This window comes from Amblyomma maculatum, chromosome 7, assembly GCF_055883805.1.
Source record: "Amblyomma maculatum isolate TAMU_Amacu chromosome 7, ASM5588380v1, whole genome shotgun sequence".
Taxonomy (NCBI): Eukaryota; Metazoa; Arthropoda; class Arachnida; order Ixodida; family Ixodidae; genus Amblyomma; species Amblyomma maculatum.
The window spans coordinates 98,694,093-98,712,203 of record NC_139350.1 but is presented as its reverse complement, the minus strand read 5'-3'; the positions used below and the strand labels follow the sequence as shown (position 1 = coordinate 98,712,203).

The 18,111-nt window shown below is 47.0% G+C and overlaps 1 long non-coding RNA gene across 2 annotated transcripts in view; it reads left to right on the top strand.

Moving 5' to 3' along the window:
- LOC146184099 (uncharacterized) overlaps positions 1-18,111 on the top strand; it is a 116,707-nt gene that overhangs the window by 17,420 nt on the left and 81,176 nt on the right. Inside the window, exon 4 of one of the 2 annotated variants that reach the window (XR_014708542.1) lies at positions 4,822-4,957. The exons of the other annotated variant lie outside the window; for it this stretch is intronic. This is a non-coding gene — a long non-coding RNA (uncharacterized LOC146184099). Of the gene's footprint in view, positions 1-4,821; positions 4,958-18,111 lie in introns of those variants that run through there. 2 annotated transcript variants of the gene reach the window in all.

Sequence of the window (18,111 nt, the reverse complement as noted above, 5' to 3'; positions counted from 1 at the left end):
TATAACAGCAATGACTTTCAATGAGGACCCTTGGTGGCCTGTGCAGTACGTCTATAGCCTCCTGTCTCACTTTTTCCATGGAAGGGGATTACAGAATGGCTAGTGCTACCATTCTACCAAATATGTTTTTACCATATTATATGAAGCATCCTTGAATGTCAGAAGTGTGCACTGCTGTCTCCTCCAAATGTATGATAACTACCTTTGACATGGAAGTGTTCCAAGTTTCGAAAAGAAAGACACAAGATAAGTTCAGCTAATTTTACAGCAGTGTATTTACTATCAGGATGGAAGGATTGTGGCAGCTGGCTCATAAGGTGCATTGAGTGCCTACTTTATGCAGAAGTTGGGATTGAGTTACGTGGAGGGCACTTTTTTTGGCAGATGTCAGGGTCGACTCCTGTGAATCGCAATTGTAGGGTCTCATTTTACCTGGCCTGATAACATGAGAGCTCCAGATCAAGCACTGCACTAAGGAGACTGAAGTCAAGCCCAACTTCCATAAAAAGAAGGCGCCAAATGCGTCAAGTAACACAGCAGCTTCCCCCTCCTCACATTAAAAAAAAAAAAAACCTTTGAACTTTTTTTCTCTTAACCTCAGCACTAGACCATGAGAATGACTGTTTTGAGGTGCTTGAAATTGGTCACAAAGCAATTTTTCAGCCCTCCAGGGCTATTCCATAGCACGAACTAAAAGCAGTCTGCTTAGTTGCAAGTTCCAATGGGCTGCTTAGCAAGTTGAAGAATCAAAAGGAGCAAAAGGAAATGGAGCAAATGATTAGAACTTCTGGTTTTCTTTTTCGCACTGTGTTCAATTTCCTATGGTCTCTGTTCCTTTTATAATGACAATATTATGTACATACATTAAAAGCTTCATGCAAGGACTTATTGTTTGCACATGCCATGCAGAAAAGTTGGACTACATAGTCACACTGGAGGGAAAAATAATGTCTTAGTCTTCTCTTTCATTCAACAAACCTTACTTGCATCCCACCATTCGAGTATGCCATTGATTTGGGAGCAAACTTGATGACAAAGTTGTGAAAAGATTCAAGGGAAGATGTTTGGGCTGTGGGAGACAGTTGTCGAGTGTCAATCAGAAACTGGGAGTTCTTCAGAATGGAGTTCAGCTTCTTGAAAGCACATGAATCTGTTAAAAATATATACATAAAAAAATATATATAAATATTTGGCTGATGAGTTGCAGTGTTGGTGTGTGTTCTAGTCAATCGTAGATGCTGAACCTGCTTACAGCTGCTGCATTGCAGCTGAAAACAGTTTTAGCATCATATTCTCAAAAACACCCCAGGTCTTGTACTAGTAGAATCTCGATGATACGAATTGCAAGGGAGCACGCAAAATATTCGTATCATCCCGAATTCGTATGATTCAAAACAAGTCAACACCCACATGGGAATGAATTGAAAATGAACCAAAGTTTATTATGGCGAACTACTTGCGGCCGAAAAAGTCCGTAATGCTTGTCTGCACTTTTTTGCTGTTGAAATCGCGGACAAGCTCCACCTGAAAGGCATAAAACCGTGCCGCGGTTTCGTCGCTCACGCTGCTGGCACTTACGGTGCGGCGCAGAACGTCCAAAGCTTGAAGAGTATCTGCCTTTGACGGTGGCTGATCACACTCGTCATCAGCGTCACCATCGCTGTCAGGCTCACTTTCGCAATCATTCGCTTCATTGACCAAGTCTTCAATAGACCTCAGCCCGCGACATTGTCGTCCGCGGTAACGAAGTCCCGAACTGAAGCTTCAGTTTCCAGATTGTCCCAGCCATCAATCGTGAGGTCTTCGTCTGGCTCTTGACAATCTCCTGCCGAAGCCGCAGCAAGTCCGATGGCAAATCCGCACTTTCTAAAACAGTTCGAGATTGTGTCTGAAGTTACACCATCCCACGACATGGCTAGAAAGTGCAAAGCATCTAAGAGACTGATCCGCAAGTTTGCTTCTTTACGGTCAATTTTTGCCAGCAGACGCCTCACTAGAAGTCCTTTGAAATGATGTTTCACATTTCTAATTATCCCAGCGTCCAGTGGCTGAAGATGGCTGGTAGTGTTCGCCGGCAGGAACCTGACTTTCACGTTATTGAATGTCATTTCCTTTGGGTGGGCAGAGCACTGGTCCACGAAAAGCAAACTTTTCCGGTTTCTTGACGCCATTTTCCGATCTAGGCTTGTCAAGAACTCGCGGAAAAAATCTCCAGTCATCCACGTCTTTTGGTTGCCTTTGTAAAAGACAGGCAAACGCTCCGCCGATCGGAAACACCTCGGTTTCTTCGACTTACCGATGACGGTAAGCTGGAGTTTCTCTGATCCATCCGAGTTGCAGCAAAAGAGTACTGTTACTCTCTCCTTGCTTTTCTGGCCGCCCTGGCATGCCTGGCCTTTTACGCACAAACTTCTTTCTAGTTGAAGGTTGAAAAAGAGGCCCGCCTCGTCGGCATTAAATATGTCGCGTGGCGCGTACTCCGAAATCAGCGCCGGCAGCGTGTTCAGCCACTCATCTACAGCTGACTGATCCACTTTCTTGCCTTCACCTGAGACGACCCGGCAGACAAGTCCGTGCCGCTCCTTAAACCGGTGCAGCCATCCCCCAGACGCTTGGAAATTTTCAATTCCAAGCGAAAGCACGACGGTGTCGGCTTTTTCATGTAGCACCTTGCTGTCCACGTTGACGCCGGCCGCTGTCACTTCGCGGAACCAAGTCAGCAGAACCTCTTCCAGCTTGACATGGGTCGCTGTTTTAGCCTGCTTCACGTTCGCACCGAAGTGCTGCACATTCTTCAAGATGACATCTCGCTACCCAACAATGGTGCAGAGTGTTGACGGTGCCAACCCTAGCTCTTTTGCTAAGTCGACACTCTTCTTCTTTTCGTCGACCCTCTTCAGCACTTCAAGCTTTTCCTTAAAAGAAAGGGCTTTACGCTTCCACGACATTTCGGCAGCAGCGAACGCTTGCGTATTTCTAACGTTTGGGCAGTTCACGTCACTGCGAACGACAGAAAGAAACGGCGAATGGAGAACCGGAGAACTACTGTAGCGGCAGCCAGCGTCACAGTCCTCCTGGGAACAGCCGGCGAGACAACTTTTCGATAGACCAATGAGCTGCCAGCGAATGAGTGACGTACACGACTGGGCACGTGCTTCGCCTTGGCCGTCCTTGCCTAGTGCTCGTCGGTTTGCTACGAAAGGGAGGGGGGAGTAGGGTGGCTAGTGGGGTGAGAGGCGTTGGAGAGGAGAGGCAGCCGCGGTGGGTACCCTCTCCCCCTGTGAGCTCTTGTGCTGAGCTGCTCGGTGGCTTTGTGCGTTTGTACAACGTTCGTTCCTATCATTCGCGGCGGGGGAAGGGGGGGGGGGGAGTTGGCGGCGGCCGCGTCGGTTATGTTACCCTCTTGAGGCCAGCCGCGCCGGCCCGCTCGCATGCACGACTGGTTTGCACGTTCGTATCAACCGCAGCAGGTTCAGAAACTCTTCGTATCACCCCGAATCTTAACGTATTCTATACAATGTAGTCCGTTCAAAGCATTCTTAAAATTCGTATCATCCCGAAATTTGTACCAGCCGTAATCGTATCATCGAGATTCTACTGTACTATATTACGGTGAAAAGAAATCTAAGAGATGTTGTCGAGCAAACATGCTACACTTTGTCTTCTTTAAAATTGTCAGTATAGGACAGTATGGAAAATCCCATTGTATTTGTGTTCCATACTAGCATGTATAACCAAGCTGCCTCAGTATTAAAATATCTTGCAGTCTCAGCACTCACATTTACATTATTTTGTTTCTTCACTTCATTAGGGGTTTCTTTCTCAGCTATGTCATATGTGAACTTCCTGTTATGTGCGAATGTATACAAAGTTTTTTCTGTGAAGTTCTATTTGCATTACCTATCTCTTAAATTTATCATTGGTTGACAAATGCCACAAGTGTGAGCCGTGCACCTTTCAAACAACATCAAAGTGAAAACTTTACAAAAAAAAACTATACAAAACAGATTACCTCTGCTCATCCATTGCCTGTTTGCAAGGAGCTAATGCAGGCATTTGATGTATGGTCTATCATGGCCATCACGCTTATCGCATATGTGGTTCAACAGGCTGCTACATGCTGATGATCAGGTCACCATTACCCTGGCCAAGGGCAGCAACATAGACTTGTGATTGTCTGGATCCATGGTTCTATTGCTTCACAGCCCTTTGACCTGCTCACAGCTTCCAACTTCTTAAATGCAGTATAGAATATTGTTATTACCATGTATTCGCCCTAATTATTAAAGCAAGCAACTGCATGCATCTTTAGTAATGCACCAAGGATCAAAGTAGTGCTGTATGGGCGATTTGCTGCTCTTGCAATATGTCCAGATAGCTGGGTGGTGGTCTGTAGATAGATGAAATTAAAAACTCATTACATAATAATATATGTCAGCAAATGTACCTCTTCACCATTGGTTTGCAACGATAAAACATTTTGTAATTCAATTGTTTGTATTATATAATGATTAATTTGATTCTTTTTATGTATAGCCATGCAAGCAGCACTTGCCAAGGGCACTCTTGGTGAGGCTGAAAATAATTTCTCCTAATAATATGCAGAAATTGTCGCCTTTTGTTAAAGACTGCACTGAGACTCGTTAAGTTTAGGCCAGGCCCCATGCTCGCACTATTGGGCACTGCAGCTGACTTCACACAGTTAATATGAATTGCAGCTTGCCAATTTTCATATCGCAGCATTGCCTTACCTCTCCTATTCTTACCTTTTCCCATTGTAGAATATGGTCAGTCTGAATGATAACAACGTTGTACGTGCAGTACTTGGCGCTGTAGCCCGGGGAGTCGCAACGCCCATCTCCTGCGAGGTCCACTTCCATTCCATCCAGCTGGCTGATGATCGGCACCCGCTGTTCCTGGAAAAGCTGGGACAAAAATAAATGTGCATTTGTGAGCCACTTGTAACATTGTAACACTCGATCGTTGCACTACTGCATGCGCGCGCTGTTTTTTCTTTTTTTATTACGCAAGCTTGCCATAAGGCACATTATAAGAACCCGTGCAAATTATTTTCCGTTAGGAACCGGAGAAGGCTCTTGCTCTTATTGCTGTCGGTGAGCCATTTGGAGAAGTCCTCTTCCCTTGTTGTGGTTAATCCCCCCCCCCCCCCCTTTCCGCAGGAAAAATCTAGTTGTGTATAACTCCTGTCTATGCTCCTGTCAAAACCAACTCTTACACTTCCGATCGGCAGCTGATCGCTTAGGGATAAAGAGGCACAACTTTGAGCGACTAAGCCAGTTCACGCGAGTGATAACGTTTCATTCGCGACCCCCCCCCCTCCCCCTCCTGCTGAAGGGTAAAGCCTCTTGGCACTTTTTTTTTCTGTTTCCATCTCTTCATTCCTGACTTTCTTCTCTTTCTTCTTAACGCCCATCTCGGTTTTCACATGTTTCTAATTCCTGGCCGCCTCGGTTGGTAAACTTGGACGCGGCTCCATCCGCGCGACATTTCAGGGTGCGCTCTGTACAAACACCACACGGCGTTAAAAAAAAAAGGAAAAAAAAGCTACAGGGCGGGAGTCATGCTGCGATAATAATCGGGCACCGAACAGAGTTTGTTTACTTCCTGTCGGCGCGCGTGTTCGCCGTTGCAGTCAGCTGACGCCGAACCGCGGCTGACAAACTACACCACAGCGCAAAACTACGCAGTCCCCTTCTCCTCATCCCCTTCCTTTTTTTTTTTCTTTACAATCGATCGTTATTTTTCACGAAGGGGCATCATATAGTCAAAAGCAAGAGGAACCTAAACACGGAGGTTTCAATGTTCGGGCAAGGTGCACGAGAGAGTTTCCCTCCGCAACGCCCGGAAGACCGCTCTCTGCGATCTCGATTTTGAATTTCTAGTCTTTCGCTAACATCTCATGCCCTTGCTGCGGTACGAATATTATGGACCCCGAGCTTGAAAAGCGACTTCGGCGAATGAGTACCGAGATGGGACTCGACCCCCACAAGTACCCGCCGTTCAAGAATCCGCTGCTGAACCCCGACGATGATAGTATATGGCTTATATGGGTGCATTGGTGCGTAGGGTCGACTAGCATAACATTAAAAAAAAAAAAGAATCCCATCGTAAGCTCGCCACTGGTTTATTTTGAGCAGTGTAGTTCACAGTGATCATGACAAATCTTGCTATATGCATGCCACAACGCCGAGCAAGATCGCCTGAGTTAAAAGAAAACAATCCACTCTGTACTGTGATAACGCGTCTAAAGCTAATATTATCACAATCTTTTCATTTTACACTTACCGGCAGGGTTGGAAGAAACAGCGTTGGTACCGCTCCTTCACGCAGACTGTCTTGTTGGGATCCCCAAATCGCGAACCACATATCCGGGTAAAGCAAACGTAAATAAACACTGTCTTCACCGATACTGGCTATCCGATGATCTGTAGCCACTGTTTCCGGAGGTTGGCGTTTTGAAGCACTTGATGCAGAATGTTTTTCCTGCCGTCACTAGCAATACCTTCGCAGCCAGGGACTGCACACTGTAACAACCTCCCGCTCATGTCCCGTCAACAACAAGATTTCAGCGCTTCGATAACTGCCTTCGCGAACTCAAGAGAGTGACCAGTCTAGCCCAGAACTGTTCTGCACTCGTCGCGCACACGACGTAACACAAAATCGAAGGTGAGGTCAACGCCAGGGATGTATAGCGTGGCAACAAAACTTGCGGGTTGTGCCGAAGGGCGATGACGATGAAGCAGACGACAAGAGGCCCCCGGTGGCGCGTCGGCAAGCAAGCGCGACAAAACGGAAGTTGCGGCGTGTGGTGCTAAGCAAAAAAAGTAAAAGCGCAGATGCGTCAGTTGTGACGTGTCAGTGGGCGAGGCCTTGGAGGAGGGCCAGCCTTTGCGCGCGCTAAAAAGTTGAAAAGAGGAGGAAAGCCGCGAAGGCGCAGATATTCAAAATTTGATTGCAAATAACTCTGCTTCCAAATGCCGCATTTAAAAAATTTTTGCGGGAAGGTTATCTTATATCGACATTCTTTCACATACTAGGCATAGGGAAACTGTATCGCTAAGGCTGTTTTGGGCCCCTTTAAGTTCTTATTCAATGAATTTCTGTCGCTTAAGTTGCAGGTACAGGGAGCTAAAATATGATTTCTAGTTCTCTACACTTGTCGGTAATATTTTTCTTAGAGTGAAGGTGTTTGGAGAAGCACGAAGCTCATCAAGAGTCGTCATATGAATTCACTTCGTCATTTATATTGTTGTCCTCATTTCATGTGCTAGCAATATGCCTGGGAGTTGAACAGTGTTGACTATTAGCTTTTCTTAAATATTGCACTTTCTCGTCTTCATTTAACTTAATCAGTTACTACAGCCGCCCACCGTAGCCGCGCGCTGTTGAGGCCACGAAGAAGGGAGCCAATCAGCTCTTAGCCGAGTGATTCCAGCAGTAATCGGCTGTAGAAGTGCTTGGCTTCTCTCCAGGCATAAGCCAAACTATTTCTATGCACTAACGAAGCTTACGCTTCAGTATATTCACATGTGCGAACTGGTTTCGAAGGCAGTGTCACTTGGCGCAGTGTAGGCACGCTGCATTTTGCCTACACCCCACGTCACTGCTGATCACAGCACCACTTTTGTTTACAAACATGATGCTTGTCTATACCCCACGGAAGTCTATTTCCTTATAGAATTGGATATCTTAATTCGTGTATCCTTTTAAATTCACGAACGGCTAGCTTTTTTTCAAAGTTCGTGGCAGAAGTGGGAGGCAAGTTCATTACGTGTGCAAATATGGTACGTGTATGTGAGGCCAGACAAAATATTGCCGCGCAAAAATAGCGGCGTCGGCGCTGTGCTCGCTGTTTGCTCACATGAAGAAAAATGTGCATTTGTTTGCTATCACCCATTATCCTCCTGATATATAAAACATCCGGTATTTTTGTTAGTGCTTATTATTGCTAGAATTTCTTGCTTACGTTCTGAATTGGCAATTTACAAATTCCCATTCACTAGCAGTGTTCCACTGACCTATTACTTTATTTGAGCAGCTAGAACATGGGAACCTTGACATAACGAAATCTTGCTGCGCATCATCTTGGCACAGTGCCAAGGAATGAGTGGTGGAATGCGACGGTGACGCGCGACACTAAGGGATGTGCTGATGAACGCATTTTCTTTTTTCTTCAATTCTCAGTTAAAAAAGTGGGGGACAGGTTCATTATGCGAGAAGGTTGTTACGCGAGATATTAAGGTAAATTTACCATAATGAAAATGGTTCTTGTCAGTTTTTTCGAGGCCATTCGTTTGAACGTTTTTCCCGGTTCCGTAAAGTTCAAATTCGCGAGCTTTTTTTGTATTCGCTTGCATACGAGCGGTTCGGTTCGGGGGGAAGCAGCAAAAGTGCAGTGACTGTAAGCTATCACGATATCTCCTCCACATGTCATTTAAGTAAGGGGGCGAAGCATCCTGAAACAATTAAGGAAGCGAACTCCAGCTCGTCATTCCTTCTGCGAACCAGATCTATTGCTAAATCTCTTCCCTTAGGGTAACGCAAGATACGGACTAAACTCTGCGAGAGCCAAATAAAAGGAGTTGTGCATACTTCATGCCTATACTTGCTAATATACACTTTTATGCAATGAAAGCCTCCCTTTTAAATGCCTTTGTACCTCATTCAGAAGTTATTCTTTTAAGGGGGGACCTGGGTCTTTGCAGCCAAAAATCAGTCAGAAAATTGGATTTTCAATCTCCTCGTTTTCGCGATTCTGAGATCTTTCCGCAGCTATCTCCGAAGTTTCTTTGAAAAATATCGCCTAATTTGCGTGTTACAGCGTTCTCAAAGACGAGAATCTGTGTGTGTGGCCCTTAAACTGAGGTCAAATCACGCCGAATTTCGATCTCCCGCAGTTCGAGAAATACGCGGTCCGCGGGCATAATCTTGGTATCGTTCGAAAGATCGCGATTCAGGCCATTCCTATATCTCGGCTGGTGACCATGAGTGAGCCCATCGAAGTGGAAAACAAAGGAACAAAATTGCGTGAAACACGCCCTGCTATTGGACTCCCACCACACGTGAGCAAAATGGCGAGCTTTAGTTGGCTGGCGGTGTCGACTGCTCGCGGTCCGTCGCCATTTTGAAAAGGTCTCTCCTGTAGGCCTAGTCGGCCTAGCGCCGTTCCCTCATCGTAACCACAACGCGAAATGCGCAGTATTGAGATTCACGCTTCGTTATTAGCCTATAGCATACCTGCAAACTCTTCCAAATTTTTCGTAAAATGTACGAATTTTGACCAGTCTTATGATTTTACGGATCATGTGGGAAATTTTACGAAAAATGTTTTATTTTCGGAAAAAAAAAAAGTGCGGACATCTATTAACATCATAGCCTCCGAGATAACACCACACGCGCGGAAGGGTAATCTCGGAGGCCATGTTAACACTATTATGGTACCTTTGGCAGCCACGAGAGGGCAACACATATTTGTGATATCATCATCAGCAGCTGCAAACGTTGTAGTGACTTCTATCGTCTACTCGGGGGAACACGAATTCATATCCAAAACTCGATACCGCCTCCGCCAGGCTAGTGGCTGTTCCTTTGTTCACGTGTTTGGACAACTTTGGTGTTGGCCTCTGTTTTTGAGTGATCTGCGGCCGCGTCCGACTCAGTGTGACTGAAGTTTTAGTAGTAGCGGTTTCGCAGTGCAATGGCGGGCTCAAAGCCGCGACAGTAGTTCCAAGTATTTTTAAAGTCGTACGCGGCAGAATGTACGTGCTTCGTGCCATCTAAGAAAGGAGAGAAGTTCGGATTTTGCCCATTCTTGAAGTCGTACGCGGCAGAATGTACGTGCTTCGTGCCATCTAAGAAAGGAGAGAAGTTCGGATTTTGCCCTACGTGTGCCTGTGATGTTAACATTTCACATGGTGGCAAGTCCAACATAAAGATCCACATTACTTCGAAAAAGCACCAAGGATACGTGCGAGCCGCGGACAGCCAGCCGAGACTGAGAAGTTTTGTTCGCAGTGACAGCGACCTCGGTGTGATTCGTGCACAATGTCATTTCACGGCGTTTTTAGTTGAACACAACATACCGCTCAGTGTCGGTGATCATGCTGGACCACTTTTCCGGAAAATGTTCCCCAAGTACCCCCTTATATAAGTGCGAGGAAGCCAAACGCTACGCCTGTGGACGGACGAAGACGATGGCAATTGTTCGTGAAATGGCCGCGAACGCAGACTCCTTTGCTGGATGCCCTAAAAAAGCAGGTATTTTCGATTGCTGTGGACGGAAGTAACAATAGGGATACGCAGCTTTACCCTATTGTTGCGACATACTTCGTTAAAGAGACCAGTAGAGTTGAAAGTCGCCTCCTTTGCCTCGGTACAATCCAAGGGGAAGCGACGGGTCAGGAAATTGGAAATCTGATTCTGGATGAAATAAAGTCCCGAAGTTTGCCTCTTGAAAACCTGTTGGCATTGGAAAACCTGTTGGCAAGGGTGTCGCTAAAGATAAATGTTTGGAAAGTAAAAAAAAACAACAAAAACAGCCCCCCCCCCCCCCCCTGGTCGCGGAGGTTTTGCGAATTTTGAAATCTTCAGGTTGGCCGGTGCGCTAAAGAAAAGTAGCGAGAGGAGATAAACGCACCGGGTATGCTGCATCGCCGCATCTGGTTACGTGCAATCAATGACGACGCTCCGCGTCGAGTCCGCGATGGCCTGATAACAGCGTAGCATAGCCTGTTGTGCTCAGTGCGATAGCGAGGAGCGGCACGATCTGCCGCGTACCGAATCGTGAGGGTGCAGATAAGAAAGTGCAGTTTTCAACGCCGGGATAGATCGCCTTGAGGTAGTGCCGCGACCAGCCGCAGCGGCAGTCGCGAAGCAGCGTCCCGCGACATGCAGAACATAGAGAAGATTGCGCGGAATTCCAAATCTTGTTGAAATAAACTTTCTTCTGAATGCTAAGCGGTGCGAGATGAGCAACGGTCGCTTATCACTAGTTGCAGGCCGACTTCATTTACTGCATGAACGTGAGAATGGCGATCGCGCGCCACAACTTGGCACCAACTTTTGCGGAGGTCACGATGCAAACGCACTCGTCTTGGTGGTGGCCTCCGGACCATGCATTCCATTTGCCGGAAATTTCATTCCTTGAGGGCGAATTATATCGATGGTAAATGATGCATTGACATCAGAAGCTAGTCAGAACCCACTTTAATGAGTTACTGTTAGCTTTGGTGCTTCAAAAATTTATCAACACGTTTTTCCTCAATTTCTTAAAATCAAAATATTGAGGACGGTACATGTTTGGAGGTGCGATATCTCTGGTTCTACTTATGATATTGCTATAATTCCTTTGCACCAGAAAGGTAAGCTCATGTACAGTGCAAAAATATAAATGAATTTGTAGTATTTAATGAGGAAAGTTTTTAAAAATTGCATGTTTTCTGGAGTGTCAAGGTGGCTTTTTGGTTTCTGAACTTTGACAAGCTGTAACTTTGGTTAAAATGGAACCAGGACATTCAATCTTTATTTTTGTATTCTCTGCGTGTTCTAAATTGATTTGATACGTCAGTGTTTATCATAACTCCTGTAGTTTTACTGACAGCTCACCTCCAAACAAAGAACATAAAGTGCTCAATATCTTCAGAACTAAATGGTTTACATAAAATTAATGTGCATATTTGAAATCAGCACAAAAATCTGCATAAATGGTGCAACTTTCATCAAAATCTACCAGTAAATAAAAAAATACTGTTTTAACCCTTTCACTGCCACTCCCGAGATAACTCGTGTGTCCACACATGCACACTCCCTGCTTCTCCCGAGTATACTCGTTTTGACTTTTTAACTCGCTCCCTGTCGCTCCAGATTATACTCTTGTAAGAAAAAAAAACGATGCAAGCATGTCGCGCCATCTATGGAGAAGACACATAAATTCATAAAACATTATAAATTTTAAGCAACAGATCGGGCGCATTTGTTTAGATGCGTCTCTTGATCTTGGCCTCGACAGAGCAGCCATGGCGAGGCAGCGTTCCGCGTGCGTCCGCGGTTTGAAAGACGAAGAAATTCAGGAATTGCTTATGAATTCGGACTCCGATCATAGCGGTGTCTGTGTGGTGCCTTGTTTTGAAGAGTACCACACCAAAAAAGTTTTCTACACACCTTTACATCCTAATTAGGAAATAATTGTTTTGTTAATTCTTATTTTTTGTATTCAGTGCAATATCTACAAGGTTATTCTGAATAAAAGTTGTTACATGTCCTGCAGAGCATCACAGTGCGTTACTAACATAAAATTTTCACGAAACTAACATGAAAAAAAAACCGGCAGGGGGAGTGCAGCGATGAGAAAAAAACCCGGCAGTGAAAGGGTTAAGACCAGGGTCCCCCCTTAATAGATTCCAGAAGAGGGCAAATACAGGCTGGTTGGTACATGCTTAAGAATCGAGTAAAACAGTGCTAGGGGAGACGAAACACTCCTCTGTTATATGTATGAACCTTTTGGCCGCAGCCACATGCCGGGCCCGTCTACTCACGTTAAAAAAAAAAAAAAACAGCGCGTGTGTATGTCGTTCACGTGTTTCGTCTCCCCTAATGCTGTTTTACTTATCCCCCCTTTATGTTAGGCAGTTCGGATCATACGTTTTCCTGGATAATACGTTTTTTTCCAGCATTACTTTTTAAATACACCAACGAGGTTTTACTGTATATGGAATCTTGTATATAATTTACACCAAATTTTTCAGTGCGGTATAACTTCGGTTACAGTTTAATGTTACATACAAATTCCGTGTGAATTCTGAAGTAAACACGATGTACGATGCTGTCTTCCAGTTCTTCAATTGTTTTTTTCACCGATCAGATATTAGAAAGCATTTCTTCCCATGTTGGAAATTTTTAATATTTCCACACTCCTCTTCGTGTGTTTTATTGCTCTTTGCCTTCTTCTCAGATTAAGTTCAACCCCTTTTGCTAGCCCCAATGTTTCTGCCCCATAGGTGTGAGTATAGCAGTAAGATGCTGCAGTTGAACAATTTCCTTTTGAAGACTGCTTGTAGATGGCTATTTATAGCTTGAATGTGCCAGCTACATATTTTGTACCCCATTCTAATTCTCTTGCTTATTATTCTATTCTGTTCCAGTAGTAGTAGTATTAACTTTATTAATATACAGAGGAGTTTTCGGCATGCATGCCCCTGGGCCCCGCACGGCCCCACTACACTGAAACATTCATGTTCCTATGGTTCATGACGTCGGCAGCCAGTCTGTGGCGATCTTCTGCCGAACCGGGTCCTCAGAGTGCAGCAGGGTCTTCCAATCCTCCCAGGTGGTAAGGTGCTCTAGAACCCGCGGGGGAGGATCCGCCGGGCATTGGAACAGGATGTGGGCGAGGGTGGCAGTGGGGTTGTTGCAAAGGGTGCAGGAGGGATCGGAGAGGATGTGGTGGTAGCGAGACTCACTATAAGGGGACGGGAGGGTGCGCGTCTGGAGTCGTCGCCAGAGCGTCTGGTGGTAGTTATCTAGAGATGGGTGAGGTGGGGGATAGAGAAGTCGCTCAGCTCGATAGGCCTGAGTTAGCTCACTGAAGTAGTACATGCGATCACGCGCGAATCCCGGATCGGAGGCCACCGGCGCCCAGTTTAAAGAACCTCAGGCTAACACATTGGCGGCCTCATTACCAGGATTCCCGGAGTGTGCAGGCACCCATATCAGCTCCACATAGCGGGGCGGGTTGGCGGTGGGCGAGCTCAGTATGCTGACCGCAGAAACGTGAACTCTACCACGTGCAAAATTTAATATCGCAGTTTTAGAGTCAGAAATTATGTAGCATGCTTCCGTGTGTGCAAGCGTGTAGGCGATGGCTGCTTCCTCGGCTGCCTCCGAGGAGGTGACCAAGGGGAGGGGGACAGTAGCAAGAGGTTGCAGGAAGGAATTGGTGATGGCCAGTACCGCTCCCTCATTTGTGCATGAGGCGTCCACCCGGACGGCGTCCGTTTCAGAGCCGTAGTATTTGTGGAGCACCTTAGCTCAGGCTCGGCGGCGTTGCTCGTTATACTGGGGGTGCATGTTGCGAGGGAGAGGCTTGATGAGAAGGTCTCGGTGGAGGGGGCGAGGTATAGGAAAGAGGGTAGGGTCCTTCGTTGGGACGCGAATGCCTAAAGTTTCCAGGATATGGCGACCGGTGGAGGTCTTGGTGAGGCGCAAGTATTGAGCTTGGCGATGAGCCTCCACAAGCTCCCCAAGCTCCCCAATTGTGTTGTGGAGGCCAAGCTGTAGAAGGCGTTCTGTGGAAGTGTTGATTGGGAGATGTAGAGCCGTCTTGAACGCCGTGCGCAACTTGACGTCCAAGGCGTCCGTTTCCTGCCTCTTGAGTCAGAGATAGGGGACTGTGTATAAGAAACGGCTGAGGATGAAGGCATGAATTAGACGACATAGGTCGTTCTCCTTCATGCCTCTGTGATGGCCCGAAACTCTGCGGATGAGGTGCGATATCGTGCCTGTCACCTGCTTTAGTTTGTTGAGAGTTAAGGTGTTCTTGCCATTGTTCTGGATGTGAAGTCCCAGAACCCGGAGCGTATTCACCTCTGGGATGGGACGACCGAGTTCAATGACAAAGGGTGTGGTGGGGCATCCGCGGGTCGTGGGGCGAAGTATAAGTAGTTCAGACTTCTCTGGGGAGCACGAGAGTCCGGTGCTCTGGGCGTGTTCTTGTATGAGTGATGTGCGCTTTGTAAGGTATCCTCTATGTCGCCATCGCTACCATGTGTGGTCCACAGTGTGATGTCGTCTGCATAAAGGGTGTGTCTGAGATGAGGTATTGTGGACAGTTTCTGGGCGAGGGGAATGAGGGTGGCGTTGAATAGGCAAGGAGAGAGGACGGACCCCTGTGGAGTACCGACGCTCCTGAGGGTGTAGGGTGGGGAGGCAAGGGGCCCAAAATGAACCTCAGCCATGCGGTCCGTTAAAACCTGAATGTAAGTGTACAGATGTACACCTATGTTCAGGGGAGAAAGGGCAGTCATGATCGCCTGATGTTCGACGCGATCAAAGGCTTTGAACAGATCCAAAGTCAGGACTGCCTTTGTGTGGCCCGGAATAGCCGGGTCGAAGATGTGAGTGAGCTGCAGCATGGCGTCCTGAGCGGAGAGATGGGGGCGGAAGCCCACCATGCTGTGTGGGTAAAGGTCGTTGTCCGCCATGTGAAGTGTCAATCTCGCAAGTGCCACGTGCTCGAAAAGTTTTCAGAGACATGAGGTGAGCGAGATTGGGCGGAGGTTTTCTAGTTTAAGGGGCTTGTTAGGTTTTGGTATAAATATTATTTTGGTGTGTCACCAGGATTGGGGGAGGGTGCCCTCCGTCCAGCATTTGTTGAAGTAGTCTGTAATCTGTGCGATTGATTTATCATCCAGGTTGCGGAGTATAGAATTGGAAATTTTGTCAAGTCCCGGTGCTGAATTCATGCGGAGAGTCAGAAGGGCCGCTCTTACCTCAGCTTCCGAAATATCAGCATCTAGTTCCGGGTTAGGTTTTCCTGAGTAGTGGGGCATGGGGTCAGATGTGCTGGGTGAGGTGTGTGTCCGCTGAAGTGTGTCAAGGAGAGCGTCGAGCCGCTGTTGTGTGTGTGTACGAGGCATGTAACATGGTGTTGTGTAGCAGATTTGGACTGTGTGGGATCTATGAGATGTCTAAGAAGTTGCCAAGCTCGCTTGGTGGACAGTTTGCTGGCGAGTCCGTCGCAAACTTGCCCCCAATTATAGCGGCAGACCTACTCTGCATGCTGTTGTATCTGCATCTGCAGTGTGGCCAGTCGCTTTTTAAGCGTTCTGTTTAACTTGTTGCGTTTCCAACGCTCAAGTAGGCTGTGGTATGCCTCCCAGAGGTGGGCGCTAGGGTGGGGGTGTCCTGTGTGGTTGTAATTAGCCGGGTATTGTGCTGGACATCGGTCATAAGTGATTCTACCCATTCTTCGATGTCAGTGATAGGTGTGTTTGAGTCGTCCTTCTGCAATGCACGGATGGCTTCCCAGTTCACCAGTTTGTGGGTGATGTGTGTGTAGCGGGATTGTTTAAAAGGGAGCGATATGTTAATGATGTAGTGATCGCTTCCCAGTGTGTGTTGTGTTCTTGTCCAGGTGACGCCACCGAGGAAGCGACTGAGCGTCGGGTCCGGACTGGTGTCCGTGCCTAACGCTGGTGCCGATCCGCGTGGGTGTGTGGAAATTGTTGTGTGTAGTGAGGCGCAGCTCTTGGACTAGGGACCAGAGGCATCGACCACGGCCCGTAGTATAGCTGCAGCCCCAGTTGGTGTTCTGCCAGTTGAAGTCTCCTCCGATGAGGAGAGGGTGCCTGCCAGCGAGTCGGTGGAGGTCCCGCAAGAGCGTCTCCAGGGAAGACATTGGATGGGATGGGGGGTGGTATACCGGGTGTCCCAACTAACTTGAACCAAGGGATACAAAATAATACATTTGAGGTAGGTCAGTGAAACCAATTGCATTCAACTGCCAGCCTCCTTGCGCACTACAGGCGATTTTTTTGTTTTGCAATTACTTAATTAGCTAATTATGTTAATTTTTCTAATTGATTAAATATCGACTTTAGACCAAACATGTGAATTGGAAACTTGTAGAGCACCTTCAGAAACCCCCATTCCATTAATTGCGATAAAGAAAGTCTCACGTGTATCTTTTTTCTGGGCTCAAAAGAAAGCCCGCGAAATACAAATAATACCACTTGACTAGTGCATTTGTGCGCCGCGATTGGGGTGCTCTCGGGCGTGGTTTGAGCGAAAGAAATTAGCTGCGGCCGTGTCTCCTTTGCCCCGTTAAAGCGGCAGGCAGATATGCCTGCGATGGCTTCTTCGCCCGCGTCCGACAGCCGGCCCACGTGATGGGGCAAGTAGCACCGAGAGCGGCGAGCCGACACCACCGGGATTCTAACAAACCCTCCTTCTCTCTCATCAGCGAACTTTAAGGCAAACGGATGAGCGATAAGGTATAAGCCACTGAATCTGCGGATACAGGCGTGGGTAAAGGGGCGAGATGACATCTGACTCGACTAAAATTAGCGCTGCACCTTCATTTGCCGGTTCTTTATCGTCATCCGCCTGTCGTGATGTAGGCTGCTGCGGTGCACAGGCCTGGCCAAGATCGCGGTGACGATGGGCGGGCTCGAGCTCGCTCCAACCATCGCCAACATTTCTGCCTGCCGCTGCAACGAGACCATCGGGTTACGGCTGCAGCTGATTTCGTTCGCTCAAATCACGATTGAGAGCACCACGATCGCTGCGCTCAAATGCGGTAGTCACGTGGTATTATTTGTATTTCGCGGGCTTTCTTTTGAGCCCGGAAAAAAAGATACACGTGAGACTTTCTTGATCGCAATTAATGGAATGGGGGTTTCTGAAGGTGCTCTACAACTTTCCAATTCACATTTTTGGTCTGAGGTGAATATTTATTAAATTAGAAAAATTAACATAATTAGCCAATTAACTAATTGCAAAACAAAAAATTGCCTGTAGTGCGCAAGCAGGCTGGTAGTTGTATGCAACTGGTTTCACTGACTTACCTCAAATATATTATTTTGTAACCCTTGGTACAAGTTAGCTGGGACACCTGGTATATTCGCAATGAAGATGGAGGGTACTGTGTGTGCGTGATGAATGATTTCCGTGATTACGCAGGGCGTGTGACGTAATGGTGTGTGTTTGGTGGGGAATTGAACGGTGAACAAGCGTGGACACCCTGGGTTTGTCCGTGACATCTGAGTGGTAGGGCATAAAACTAGACAGTGATGCCCTAGTGCCCGTATCCTGGAGAAGGATGATTTGGGGTGGCGGGGTGAGGGTAGGAACCCGGAAGCCGCGGCAATTCCACTGGAGAATAGGTAAATTTACTGCCCCGCCATAGTGGAGCGATTGGGAGTCAAGTATGCTAGGCATTGAAGGGGGTGGTGGTTGCGACGGATGAAGAGGAGGTAGTTGGAGATTGCTGTGCTTCAGGATAACTGGGTGTGCTCTAAGGTTTGAATGCGGGTGTCTATTGCTCTAAGGTTTGAATGCGGGTGTCTAATTTGGTCATTCTCATGTCGAGTGTAT